Source organism: Herpailurus yagouaroundi, unplaced genomic scaffold, assembly GCF_014898765.1.
Source record: "Herpailurus yagouaroundi ecotype Mexico unplaced genomic scaffold, PumYag 29, whole genome shotgun sequence".
NCBI classification, from domain to species: domain Eukaryota; kingdom Metazoa; phylum Chordata; class Mammalia; order Carnivora; family Felidae; genus Herpailurus; species Herpailurus yagouaroundi.
Window position 1 is genome coordinate 76,041,467 of NW_024412377.1, and position 14,647 is coordinate 76,056,113.

At 38.0% G+C, this 14,647-nt stretch overlaps 1 protein-coding gene across 19 annotated transcripts in view; it reads right to left on the minus strand.

The window, feature by feature from the left end:
• The window catches only part of PAM (peptidylglycine alpha-amidating monooxygenase), a 288,055-nt gene that overhangs the window by 88,919 nt on the left and 184,489 nt on the right, over nt 1-14,647 (minus strand). The gene's annotated exons all lie outside the window — the stretch shown is intronic.

The following is a 14,647-nucleotide window of genomic DNA, read 5'->3' on the forward strand; positions in this document are numbered from 1 at the left end:
AATCATTTTGGAAGTTTTTTTTTATGTATATAAAAGGTTAACCTTTCATCTCCTTTGGAATTCTTAACTCCTTTGTGCAAGATGCTCTCCACCTTTTATTTAATTTAAACCTCTAAATGCTCATGAATGATAAACAAAAAGAGGGTATGCTATGGCAACACTATCCTACTTTGTTTTGACAACACGAACTTCATATTCTGCAAATGCAGTAATTTAGCTGCAATATATGCCTTTTGAAGCTCAATCTAAAATCAGTGGCTACATTTTCCACCCAATTATCTTCCTCAACTTAAAACACTATTGTGTATTGTGCTTGGTTCTTCAGTGAAAAAAAAATAATCTAAAAAATCTAATTTACATATAATTATGCATGCATGTAGTCCTTGGTATTAATTAGGGAATACACTTTGAACATTATAGCTCCTATATTTGATTTAGCATTAGTTTTCAGTAATTCAATAAATATGTTTATGTTGTAATGTGAATAAAGTAACATTTATAAAACACTTCAGAGTTGAGAGGTATAAGTGCTAAGTATACTATAAGTATACTATAAGTATACTTATATATAGTATACTTATACTGTAACTATACTTACATCAGGTATATAAGTGCTAAGTATCACTTCTACATTAACGAAAAAATACTGAAACCCCTTGGTGACCAGCTTTATCTCTCAAAATTCCCTTAGTCCTTAAGCAAGTCTTTATACCATAACATAAAGGGTTAATGTAGAAGGGACTGTGGTTATTGATCAGATTTTATCCTTCTTTCAGTTATTTATTACAATTAAGTTGGGGAAACAAGAATAAGAAACATTTGCAAAAAATGATGGGGATAGACAAGTGTGAAGAGGAGAAATATTGCTGCAAGAAGAAAAATTCTTGAAAGTTTTCAAAGATAGAGAAAATAAGAATTTGTAATGAGAAGAAATGCAGAGCAGGATGAAGGGTTTTCAAATTGAATGAAGAAGAGAGAAATGTTTCCATTGGCAGAAACAGGGAGGTTAGTGGGGTTTCCTCCAGGTCTAGGGAAGGGTGGATTCTATTTTTCTAACAATATTTTGTAAATATCACTAAATATTATAATTGGATCATTTTCATCAAATGCTTTATTTGTCAAATATTTATTGAGGGTATCTTTTCCATTTTACAAGTAAGACAGTCAACTACCATAGGGTATTAATAGTAAATGGGAAATGGAATGTGCAAATCCTAGCATATCTCTCTACAAATTCCTCTTTTGCCTGAATTCCTAGAACATAGGAAACAAACATAAACATGCTAAGGCAATGATGGGGAGCAATGAGAGAAAGGGTGAAGGGTAGGAAACTAGCTGGAGTATGTACAAAATGGGTAACATCCAAGGATGATGCCCTGGAGAGTGTCAGTGCCCTGAACTAGATTTCACTGAAACATAATTGCATCTCCCTATTTTTATGTGAGCCAATGGGCAAGTAACTTTATTTCTCCTCTTAATTTCTTTTGGTTAAAAAATGAAATGTTATCTGCTATTAATTTAAATAGAATTAATTAATTGGGACTATGTAGCCCTGACCAACTTCAAGAGAGGAGTTAATAAGTATGAGTGATTATAAAGGCATGGGTTGCAAAGAGGTAAATGAAGGTAAAATATAAGCTTTTCTTCAAAAACAGAAAATAAATTCAAAATATGAAAAAGTAAATGGTATTAGGGGAAGTTTTCTTCCTAAAAAAAGACACACTTAAGCTAAATATTACATTGTTCAATGTTAAATTGCTTTAAAAAACACATTTTAAGGGATAAAAATGTTCTGAATATATTCTTTAACAAAGAAATAATACTGCAGTGTTTAATATGTCTTCTTACAACCAAATGAATGAAAATGCAATTTCTGATTCTTAATGACCATATTTAGTTATTAAAATAAACAGGTGTCCCATGGAATGAATGAGATGAATAAGGATCATTAGTCTTCCATACTGAGGATGATTAACAAAGTGAAAAAGCTAGGGAATCAGAAAGCTCACATTTATGTGAAGAGATTGGCAAGAGCAAAAAAAAAAAAAAAGTATTGCAGGAGAATAGGCTTCTTTTGGATCGTTTGAGAGGTACTGAATAGTCCTAAAATCATTCCCATGACTCACATCAAGCTGCTTGTGTATAATGAAGGGTAGACAAGAACATGAAGAACATCCGATTACAGTTCTTCTGAAATCAGTGGTACTATCAAGCAACCTGATTTCGAAATATCCCTGCTGGATAAGGGAAGTGGATTACTTCATACATCAGGATGAAAGGCAGAAATGAGATGAGGTAAACGACTCCATATTCATTCAAAAAGCTCATTCCTCCTGGTTCCTAGCAGTTCAAAGGACTCTTAGAAACACTGACTCCATTATTTGTTTTATAGTCAAGACATGAACTTTGGCTCATATACAAACTAGAAATCCAACACAAATTAAATTGTTTTGGTTTTTAATAGCATTGGACTAGTAGCTATATCACCTTAGGCAAATCACTTAACCTTTTTCAGCATCGATCCCCTTTCTGTAAAATGGAGGGGTTGGGCTAGATGATCCCTAGAGGGACATTGTTCATGCTGTGTCACCCTGAACACTCAGTCTCTGGTGTTAAAAACCAGTGCTTTAAAAACAAGTTAGTACACAACTCATAAAGGTCTATGGGTTTCACTCCTTTTTTATGACAGAAGAAAAGAAAAGTTATGGTTTTCTTTTTAACAATTCTTAACCACATTTCCATCTCTTATCTGAAAAGGCCTAAGAAGCTATGGAAATTTTGTGCAGGTGGAATGTTACCAAGTGCTTGCCAGTCATTTCTCTTTCAGAATTGGTCTCATGGTCTCTGCTTTTCTCTTACTTTCTAGTCCTTGTCACTCCATAAGCTCCACTTAAAAATAAAAATGTAAGGGATGCCCGGGTGGCTCAGTTAAGCATCTGACTCTTGATTCAGCTCAGGTCATGGTCTCATGATTCGTGAGATTGAGCCCTGCATCAGGCTCTGCGCTGACAGCATGGAGCCTGCTTGAGACTCTCTCTCTCTGCTCCTCCCCTGCCTGTTCTCTCTCTCAAAATAAATAAAAATAAACATTAAAAGAAGTAAAAGTGTAAAAACTGGGGGGAGGATATAACTTATTTTTGCTGCCCTTCAAAAAGGTTCATCTAGATTAAATGTAAAGAAGGAACCTTTGCACACCTATATATAGGGAGGGACATGTCCAAGGCAGTCATCTATTCAGTCTAAGTGGCTTCTACTTACACCACTTTTTTTGACTTACACCAAATTTTGTGAAAACGTTAATAATAAAAACAAACTCTCTTTTAAATTTCTAAGTGAAATCAAGAAAGTGCTAGAATAACCAGGCACTAATTAAATGCATTTTCCTCTTTCAAAGCTTCCCCTTTCTTAAGAGAATTGAGATTTAATTATACTTATTTTGGTAAATGCAAATTATTCTGCTCATGTCCCAAGTCCCCAGAGAATGCCCTGACACACCTGTAGCATGGGGGGGGAAAAATGTAGAAGGAACTCAATTCTTACTAGAAAAATCTGAGCCTCAGCTTTTAAATTTTAGTTTGCCTCAAAATCAACTGGGCAGCTCATTAAAATTTCAAAATTCTGGGCTCCCTGGTGTGCCGGTAACATATTGTTGTCTCTCGGGAAAAATATGCTTGTGTGTACATATAAATATATTATAGTTTTTGTTAATATAAAAGATATGCAGCACATAATTCATAAATAATAATAAAATATATAATATTCTTTATTGTAAATTCCATATCACCAGTTGAATTTCACAGAATTATTTCCTTAATTTTTGCTGAACTTTTCCATAGCCGATATATAGTTGTAACTGAGGAGTAATTCAGAAAAGAATGTTTGTTGATATTCTTGGTTATTTTTTTTTTAATTTTCTTTTTTTTTTTTTTTTGAACGCTTATTTATTTTTGGGACAGAGAGAGACAGAGCATGAACGGGGGAGGGGCAGACAGAGAGGGAGACACAGAATTGGAAACAGGCTCCAGGCTCTGAGCCATCAGCCCAGAGCCTGACGCGGGGCTCGAACTCCCGGACCGTGAGTTCGTGACCTGGCTGAAGTCGGACACTTAACCGACTGCGCCACCCAGGCACCCCTATATTCTTGGTTATTGAAACAACAAAGATATATGTAAGAACTGCATTTGCTTGTCAATGATGTGAGCAAAATCTTTCCTGTACCGGCTAATAGTTTTTGAATACTGGAGGAATATTTCCTCAAATTTTTTGACTATTCACAATAATCTGCATTACTGACATCTTTTCCATCATTTTTTTTTTTTTCAACGTTTATTTATTTTTGGGACAGAGAGAGACAGAGCATGAACGGGCGAGGGGCAGAGAGAGAGGGAGACACAGAATCGGAAACAGGCTCCAGGCTCCGAGCCACCAGCCCAGAGCCCGACGCGGGGCTCGAACTCACGGACCGCGAGATCGTGACCTGGCTGAAGTGGGACGCTTAACCGACTGCGCCACCAGGCGCCCCGTCCATCATTTTTTAAAAATATGATCCAATAAAATAATTTCTCAAGCACAGATCTACAGCATTTGTCAATTACCATAATGTAATGGTTGATTTCAAGTTATTAATGTGACGTCAGTGAACACTAGGTTGGGAAGAGATGAGCAGCTAACACGCCACTTTATTTTATTTCCACCATACAGATACAATAGAAATAATAACTTAAATATCCCCAAGAGCAGTAATAGTAAAATGCGGTGAATAATTAGGAGATGATGATTTTTGAGTATCTATTGCCTTCATTTTTAATGATGGCTATAATTAGCAAAAGGCTCAAAAAACATGTGAAAATTAACAATTGGGTCTTGGAGTCATTATGAGGCAGCTCCAATACACCTGTGCCTCACCTCTACCTTTTATGCATCTGATTCAGTAGGTCCGGATGGAACAAGAATTTTCATTTTAAAAAGCACCCCAAGGAGATTCTGGTGCAGGTCGTCCTCAGATCAGATTTTGAGAAATCCTTAACTAGACTATGTACTTTAGAGGTAATTCTATTAAGACCTTCCAGCTAATTCCAATCCTTTTAATGAAACAGTAAGAGGAGTTCCTTTGTTTAAGTAAACAATGGGCAAAATTTTTCAAGTGTGAAAACATCTAGGGGAGGGAAGGATATGGGGCTCACTCATTCACTTGGATTGTAAATTGGAAAAACTGTTTTGTCAGGCAATTTGGTGGAATTTGTTAAGGTTTAAACACTCCACGACCCAAAAATCCCATTTCTAGAAATCTACCCTGCAGAAACAATACATCGTTACCTAAAACACTGCTTACATTAAAGTTCACTGCAGCATTGCTTGTGATAGCAAAAAACTCAGAACTTAAATGTCTTTAATAGAGAGAAGGATGTATAAATGATAGTATATCTGCACAACATAATACTAGGCAGCCATTATAAATAATGGAAGAGTTTTACATGGGCTGCTTCAGAAATATGCCCAGGGTACATTGTTAAATTAAAAACAACAGCAGATGCAGAACTGTGAAAAGTGGTCTGATTTTTGTCCAAAAGAGAAAAAGTGCATATATACATATCTGTGGTTTTTGTGTGTATACAAATGTTAGTTAGGATAAGCATATGAAAAGTAGGCAGATCTAAATGATACTTACCTGAAGTTGGGTGTCCAGCGAGAAAGGGAGGTACAAGTGAAGAGGGTATTATAGATTTTTTTCTTTGCCATCTATAAACCTTTTCTTCGATAGCTTTATTGAGATATAATTCATATGCCACACAATTCACCACTTTAAAGTGTATAATTCAACAGTTTTTAGTATATTCATAGAGATGTACAACCCTCACCTCATATCACAGGTTTTTTGAAGAGTAAGGCATTGTGAGGGAGTTTTTACTTTTCTTTTTAATATTTTTCTGTGTTTTCCAAAAGATGAAAAATAAAGTTTGGGTGAGATTATTTTAATGGGAAAATATTCAAATATATCCAGAGTCCTCCAATCTTGTTAGTATTTCAACTGATAACTCAAGTATTAGGGAATAGGTTTCTTTGTTCTAATAGAACTTTTTGCAATTCTGAAATCTGAAAAGCTCTGGAAGCCTAAAGAGTTTTTTTAATAACGTTTGGCAGCAAAATCTGGGCTGAACGGATGCGATGCTATTTACGTCTTTATTTATGCCTTGTAGTGTGACTATTTGAATATCTTGCTATAGGAATATCAGCATATTTGGTGAGAGATGGTGCCTCAGCCTCCCAAAGGTGACATAATGTAATACATGGATTATGAGCTTAAGCACCTTTCTATCAGGAAGTCCTTACTTCCAAACCACGTGGCCCAAAGCACCTGAGTAAAAGTTTGTACTTTTATCAAGTAATAAAAGAGAAATAAAAAGTGGAAGTTGGGGGGGTGCCTGGGTAGCTCAGTCAGTTAAGCATCTGACTCTTGATCTCAGCTTAGTTCATGATCTCACAGTTGTGAAATCGAGCCCGGAATCAGGCTCTGCACTGACAGCACGGAGCCTGCTTGGATTCTGTCTCTCCCTTGCTTTCTGCCCTCTCCTTGCGAGGGTGCACATATGTGTGTGTGCATGGGCTCTCTTACTCTCCATAAACAAATAAATAAACTTTAAAAAAAGTAGGAGCTGGGGAGGGAAGAAAGGAGACTTGCTGAATGGCATGGGTATCACAGCCTTGAAAGAGAAAAGGGCAAAGTGCAGCCTTCCGGAGCCACATTTCTGCATCTACTGAAGGTACGCTTGCTGAAGCAGGGCTGCTGTTGCTGGTGTTGAGAATTTGGGCACATTATGTGCACTCTGGAATAAAAGACCATGGTGAGAACGAACCTCCTATATTCTGGAAGGGGATTAGGCTTTCTGGACTACGTGCACTAACGGTCCTATTCAGGGAAGGCCAGGCTGAGGACTAGAAAGGTGCCATCTAGGTCTCTCTGTCAGTGTAAAGGCCCATGGCTTTCAGGCATCTGGGGGGTGGGGAGGGGCTGGGGGTGAGGAGAAGCATGAACAACAGTCTCCACATTTGCAATTTCAAAGGAGGTTAGTTAACTATAGAAAGTAATCCAAACCAATGGAAAATACTTGGCTTTAAACACCCCACCTATAGTATCCCTCACTTTGTAGAGAAGTAAAGTCAAGCATGGGTGTATCTTCCTGGAGAGAGCGCAGGAGGAAGCCTCTGAGAGAGATTTAGAGAAGACAACAGAGGAAGCGGTGGGGTGTGACCTTCCCCGCTGTTATCCAGGACCCAGGTACCAGGGAGTCAAGAGCACTCTCATGCTTCCACTGAAGTCAGAGTAGTCTGCTTTATACTGGAATGAAATAATTTTAAGTGTCGCTGCCCTGCCACTGATCTATACTCCATCTTGTTCAAAAATGCATTAGCAAGGGATTTTTCCTGTGCTCACAATTTCAAAGCTTTTTCTGATAGCTTCCTGGCAGTAGTCTTGTAAGAGGCAGAGATGCAGTAGAAGTCACAGTGGAATTAGAATTCCTCGAGAGCCCTCTCTTTTCCCTTCTGCCTGCCATTGATTCCTTCATGCTCGTTCTACTGTTCCTGCAGGGGTGGTGAGACGGGGATCCCCAGGGTGTGCATATGGATGAGTGTGACGTGTGAATGTGTGAACTCACATCCTATGTCCAAGAATACCCACCTCCCCTGAACTAAGCTGCTCAGAAGCCACACCTAACGGATCATAGGATGGAATAAGACAAGAAGCCAAGTAGAAATCAAATCTGAAGGTCACCAAGTTCAGGCACTAGTGTTCTCATGATTTTGTTCAGAAAGTTCCTTTTAAAGGCTTTAAATCTGAGTCTGTTTATTCTAAATTTGGAAACAATTATATGAAACTTAGTCACCTGGATTTCATATCTAATGCATCAATTTAGAACAAGGGAGCACAATGTCTATAAGAAATGAATCTCTGGGGCACCTGGGTGGCTCAGTCGGTTAAGCATCTGACTTTGGCTCAGGTCATGATCTCACGATTTGTGAGTTCGAGCGCCGCGTCGGGTTCTGTGCTGACAGCTCAGAGCCTGGAGCCTGCTTTGGATTCTGTGTCTCCCTCGCTCTCTGCCCCTCCCCCCTCCCCTCAAAATAAATGAACATTTAAAAAACTCTTTAAAAATATCAATCTCTTTCTAAACTGGGTATGGTCTTACCTGCTTATCAATCCCCTCTCTCACCACCTGCGAGGACTGTGTACTGACTCATGTGATTATAGCTATTGTTTTATTTTTATTTTTTGCCATTGGATGGTGACCTACATGAAGGCAGATTTTTGAGCCTACTCATCTTTACTTCCACGCAGTGCTCTGTGGGAATTAAAATGAGTTGAAGTGGTAGCTTGACAAAGAGGAACACACAGAAAATACAGAAAAGCAGATAGAAGGAGGCAACAAGCCCAATAACACAGAAAAACTCCATATATTCAATTTTAAGGGAAATCATTGTGCAGTCGTTGACATTTAGAACGATATCCCAAAATTACAAAGAAAAGAGGGATGGGGATAGGGAGGAAAACTAACAGCTGTGTTGGACACAACTATACATTTAACATCTACCACCTATTTTAATTTGAAAAGACATGTAATATATTTGGGAACGATTTCTGTCCAAAATATTTTATAATTATAATACTTACAGAGCTAAAACCTTGGCTTTCTAAAAAAACTTGGCTATTAAAAATGATTTCTTCTTTAAGGGTGCTAACTGGAATTTTATGATCTGATTTTACTTATAACCCCAGAAATTTGGAGACTAAATTTCTGAGAGCTCACAGAAAAGAGAGTTGAAAACAGGTACCTCAGGTTTCGATCATCTCATTTAGAGTACAAGTATTAAACACCCCCTAAAGGAAAATGAATCTTTTAGCTATATTCCAAGGAACATACTAAAATGTATGTGGATTTTGAGAGCTGTGATGAAGGGGTAAAAGCAAACCCTAGATATGTATGTGTGTTTGGGGCGAGGGTGTGGGAAGGGCTCTGTATCCTTGATAGTTTTCCTATCAGCAACAAGAGCTGAAGGGACAGTAAGTAGTTGGAAAGTAAGACAGTTTGGAAATTCTGCCACACAAAGATAGTCAGAACTTCTGCACTTGGGCAGAGGTTCTTATCTCCATTTTAAGGATATCCGTTCCAACTTCAGTTAGTGAGTGAGCAAGTTTTCCAATCTGAGAAATGAGTTACTGCTGGAAACTAGCAAGCTAATGCCGATAACTCTGGAAAGGAGAGGCCAGTTTCTTGAGATTCCCCTAGGCCAAAGCATCCAGAAGATGTGCCAAATTTCTACAGCAATCTCAGGATAATTTTCTTCTTGGAACAAGACATTACTGAAAAAAACTTGTCAAGAAAGAAAAAAGAGGAGGAATCTCTATTTCCTATTATTCTAATTCCCTTGAGGGCAGGGACTGTCTTGTAGTTTATCTTCTTATAAATGAACTATGAATAACAACAAATGCTGTGGAGAACAGGAAACAGCATAACCTGGAAACTTCTAGTAGCTTAGTTCTGTGTCTAAATACAAGACATTATAACACCCCTGAAAAGTAACCAACACACCCTTTATATTATAGGCAACTACGACAAAAGGTTGCATTTAGGGCAATTTATTGTCACTTTGAAGCCTTTTATAGGGACTATAATGATACTAGCTAATATTTATTGAGCACTTACCAGGTACCTTTCTATAAACCATTATGATCCCATTTTATAGATGAGGGGGCAGAGAGGCTTAGAAAGTTTGTGAGGGTAACAAAACAAGCAAGTGCCATTGCCAGGCCATCTGGTCTTAGAGTCTAAACACCTAACCCCTGAATGCTATTGCTTATGCAGGATATTCGTTTCTTTTTGTTGTTGTTGTTTTTTAATTTTTAAGCAATCTCCACATTCATCATGGGGCTCGAACTCACAACCCCAACATCGAGAATTTCATGCTCTCCCAACCGAATCAGCCAGGCTCCCTGGGACATTCAACTCTAATTATATTACATTATGTTTTCCATGGAATATTAATTTATAAAAATTAGTGAGTCTATATTTTAAAAAGAACTCATTCTGGCTTTCCGGAGCCTCAGTTCTGGGTTACCTGGGTCTCCTAAAGCCTCAATGCTTTCTTCATAAGGCTAGTGGCTTTTCCACACAGTCAAGCCTAGGACTGAAGCCTAGGTTACTGTCTGGCTGACAAGCACTCTGAGTGTTTGTGAGAATAGAGTCCTGACAAGGCTCTGTATGGTCTGGCCCTCACCTTTCACCAATGTTCTCATTTCTTGCCACTTCTGTCTTTACATTTCACACTCCAGGAGCACCAAATTACAGAAATTTCCTCATGGATGGGCTTTTCACTTCCCTGTGTCTATACACATGCTTTCACCTTTGTTTGGAACATGTCTTCCCCCTGCCCCTGCCTACCTGGGGGCTCCTGACCACCACGCAAATCCTTGCTCTGTTTCCACCTTCTAAGAAGCCTTTTCCTCTCGCTGTCCCCTGCTTTCCCAGCAAACCTGCGTGCTCTGCCCCTCCACTCCACAGCCTCAGTACTTGATATACATTTCTAGAATTGTCTATAAATGCAGTTTTGTGCTTGTCCCTCCTGCTGGCATATACTAAACTCCTCTGGGCAGGAAGGTTAGGATACCAGCACCAGCATGGGTCTGACACTGTGATTGACATGGCATTTAATAAAGATAGCTGTTTTTAAATGATGCTTTTAACAGCTTCACATTCTGTGCAATTTCCAAAACAAACAAAGACCCAAACCAAAACAAATATTTCATGTAATCCCACAGAACTCAGTCTAAAATCACACTCAATTTTTCCCACTAATAGAGATCACAGTGTAAGACACACCCATCTGGCTTCTGATACTTTAAAACATTCCAATAAATTTTAAAATATTTTACCTTCACTATTGGTGTTTCTATTAAAGAAAAGTTCTAGAGACCCTTAAATACAGAGAACAAACTGAGGGCTACAGGAGGAACACTGGGTGGGGGTATGGGTTAAATGGGTGGACATTAAGGAGGGCACTTTTTGGAATGAGCACTGGGTGACATATGTGAGAGATGCATCACTGGGTTCTTTCTACTCCTGAAGCCAAGGCTACACAGTACGTTAACTAACTTGAATTTAAATTTGAAAAAAAAAAGAAAGAAAGAAAAAAAAAAGTCCTAGGCTTCTCAGACGTCTAAAACATTCCCTGTAAGGATAAATACTCACACCCTGAAGCTGAACATTTTCCTATTTTTCAGGGGTGCAGTAACTTCCTTGTAGTGTTAGTCTGCTTTTGATGTATAATTTCTATACTCAAAAATATCATAAACGGTTTCAACATAATTAGGTTCAAATCCTGACCAACACCAATATGACGATATATGTGTGTATGTGTATGTGCACATATGTGATTTTTCATCACTAGAAGATGATATAATTATTTTCTACTTCTAGGTATATCTAGATGTAAGTGTGTCATCAGAACATAAAAATTTTATATAGTATAAATCACTCCTTATAGGAAATCAGGCATATAGAGGAGATTTATACTGATGCTTTTTGTCAGAAGGGTATGACTGAGAATACAGCATGCTAACTGGTAGGTATTGACAGACTTAACATATTACTTCTACTTGTGGAATTTTAAAAACTTTAAGATAATGTTATAACACTTTCAAGGAAAAAAAATAATCACACAATCCTGTCTTTCATGCTTATTGACTATTTTCTTTTTTTTTTCCTTGTTCCTTATAATACTTGGAAACATGCAAGCCTACTTATGGTTTTATGTGGTCTCTATACATTTTTATGATTTATTATTTTTGTTATTATACCATTTATTTAACTAGTCCCCTATTATTAGGGACATTTGTTAACTTTCCAGTTTTTCATATTAATAGTTAATGGGGCAGAAACAACCATGGGTAGGTAGCTCATTTAAAAACAACAACTCTTTTTAGGATAAGAGCCTTGAGCAAGATTTTACTGTTCTATATAAAATGTATATAATATGATAATGTTGCTTTCCAAAACAGTGCACTAATTCAAAAAGCTCCCCAAACTGTATCACCAGATTAGTCCAAACCCTGGCAGTCCTGGGTTTTATAATTCAATCTCCACACACCCCCAATTTAATAAATATAAAATGCTCTCTAGTTTTAGTGACATTTGATATTTTCCCATGTGTTTATTTATTATTCTGAGCCATGTACCCGTGTATAGCTTAAGGCACAAAACTGTATTTAAGGCTACTAAAAAAATTACATGGTGAAATTTTTTGTTTATATTTTTATATTACAATAAGGCCTATGAATTATAGCACCAGTAATGCTTCTAACTCATACCTCATCTGTACCTTCTTTTAGGAAAATTGTTCTCAAAAAGGTGGAAAATGAAAAATTAGTATAAAAATTTCTGATCAGTCTCTTACAGTAAAGAATAACTATATATTTACATATTAAATATTGGAACTTTTATTATTTGTTTAATGTTTATTTATTTTTGAGAGAGAGGCAAAGTTAAAGCAGGGGAGAGGCGGAGAGAGGGGGAGACATGGAATCTAAAGCAGGCTCCAGGCTCTGAGCTGTCAGCACAGAGAGTGATGTGGGGCTCAAACCCACAAACCGAACCGTGAGGTCAAGACCTGAGCCAAAGTCAGATGCTTAACCAACTAGGATGCCCAGGCACCCCTAAATATCAAAACTTAAATTATCCCTAGATTAAACATAAATTATAAAACAAAATTAATTCCTCACCAGTAAGAACTTAATATATATTATGACAGTAACATAGCTTAAAAACTAGTCCATATCATCCATCTTGCCTAGGGTATCATTGTGGTATCTGTTAGCATGTACTATAAAGCTAAGAGGAATTAGATTGAAAAGTGAAGTCCAGGGCTCTATAGAGGGACCGAGAGTCGGAGTGGGGGAGCGTGTGTAGGTATGACCGGATACCTTAGTTGTGGGAACAGGGAAAGCCTTCCTTGCCTTCTTGGGAAAATTATTGTCAGGTCAGTGCTTTGGAAGTCAGCAGTGGTGGCATCTGCCTGTTCCACTGACACCCACACAGTCAATTTTTAGAAGAGATAAGTTCTGTCGTTGCTCAAACACATTTATTTCATTGTTTTCAACAGAATCCTCTATCAACACTACAGTTAACAACTTAAGGTTTTAGGTTCTGTTCCAAAAACGGAAAGCTATTTGCATACTATACCTCAAAGTATATTTTTATTTTTTTAAAATTTTTTTTTTCAACGTTTATTTATTTTTGGGACAGAGAGAGACAGAGCATGAACGGGGGAGGGGCAGAGAGAGAGGGAGACACAGAATCGGAAACAGGCTCCAGGCTCCGAGCCGTCAGCCCAGAGCCTGACGCGGGGCTCGAACTCACGGACCGCGAGATCGTGACCTGGCTGAAGTGGGACGCTTAACCGACTGTGCCACCCAGGCGCCCCACAAAGTATATTTTTAATAGAAAAACAAGTTTCATTTGGAAGGCAGGTTCATGGGCTGGTCCACAGGAGGTTGTTTAATTGATAATATGTCTGACTGCAATGTTAGCTCTAATTGAAAAACTATATACAATTATTCTAACATTTGTTCCCAGAGAAAGACCGCATTTACTGTCTCCATCCTGAATACTGGGAATCTATGGAAACTATCACCACACGAGGCACTCTCAGCAAAGGCCCCAGAGGATAATTCATAGGCAGAGATGGACATGTACTTCAAGACTTAGTTACTGGATAGAAAGCTAATGTGTCTGGAGAGGAAAATGTATCAGGTTAGTTAGCAGAAATATCACGTTAAATTAGAAAACTTGGGGCAATATGTGTAAGTCAGCAAGACATAGTGGAAAAGCTGATAAGCCAAGGAGAAGATTCCTTAATATTTACACTCCCGTGAACACTGAAGTGTGAACCTGGAAGGCAGCTGGAGTTTGACTAAATGTAGCAGAAGGAATAACAAGTACCAGTCTCTGTTGCCTTGGGAACAGGGCCCCTTCCTCATGTTAATGATTCTATAATAAGAAAAGGAGGGTTTAAATGAAGTACGTAGTACAAACTTCCAGTTATAAAGTCATGGGGATTAATGTACAGCATAGGGAATATAGTCAATAATATTGTAATGACTTTGTATGGTGACAGATGGTAACTAGACTTATCATGGGGATCGTTTCATAATGTATAAAAATATTGAAACACTGTGATGAACACCTGAAACTAATCGGATATTGTATGTCAATTATACTTCAATTAAAAAAATGAAGTGCATGGTAATCATGGGCAGACCAATGAGTGTCTAGGGGGGTGTTCAGCAGTGTCAGAAGAGTGGGTGGGGTCTGTGCATTACTGCAGTGGATGATGGATGAGTTCATGAAGTGGCAAGTGTAGATTACAGAGAAAGCACTGACATGAGCCCTAGAGTCTGAGAACCTCCCTGATACTGCAAAGTATGGTGACTCACTCAATGGCTTGCCTCTAGCAATGGAAATAAATTGCTAGTCCCTATTCTTCTGACGATACTGCTTGCAAGGAGAGGATAGATAAGACAATACATTGGAAAGCAAAAGAACCATGAAGTCAGCATAAGAGAAAGAAGCATAGCAGAATAGTAGAATGTATAAGA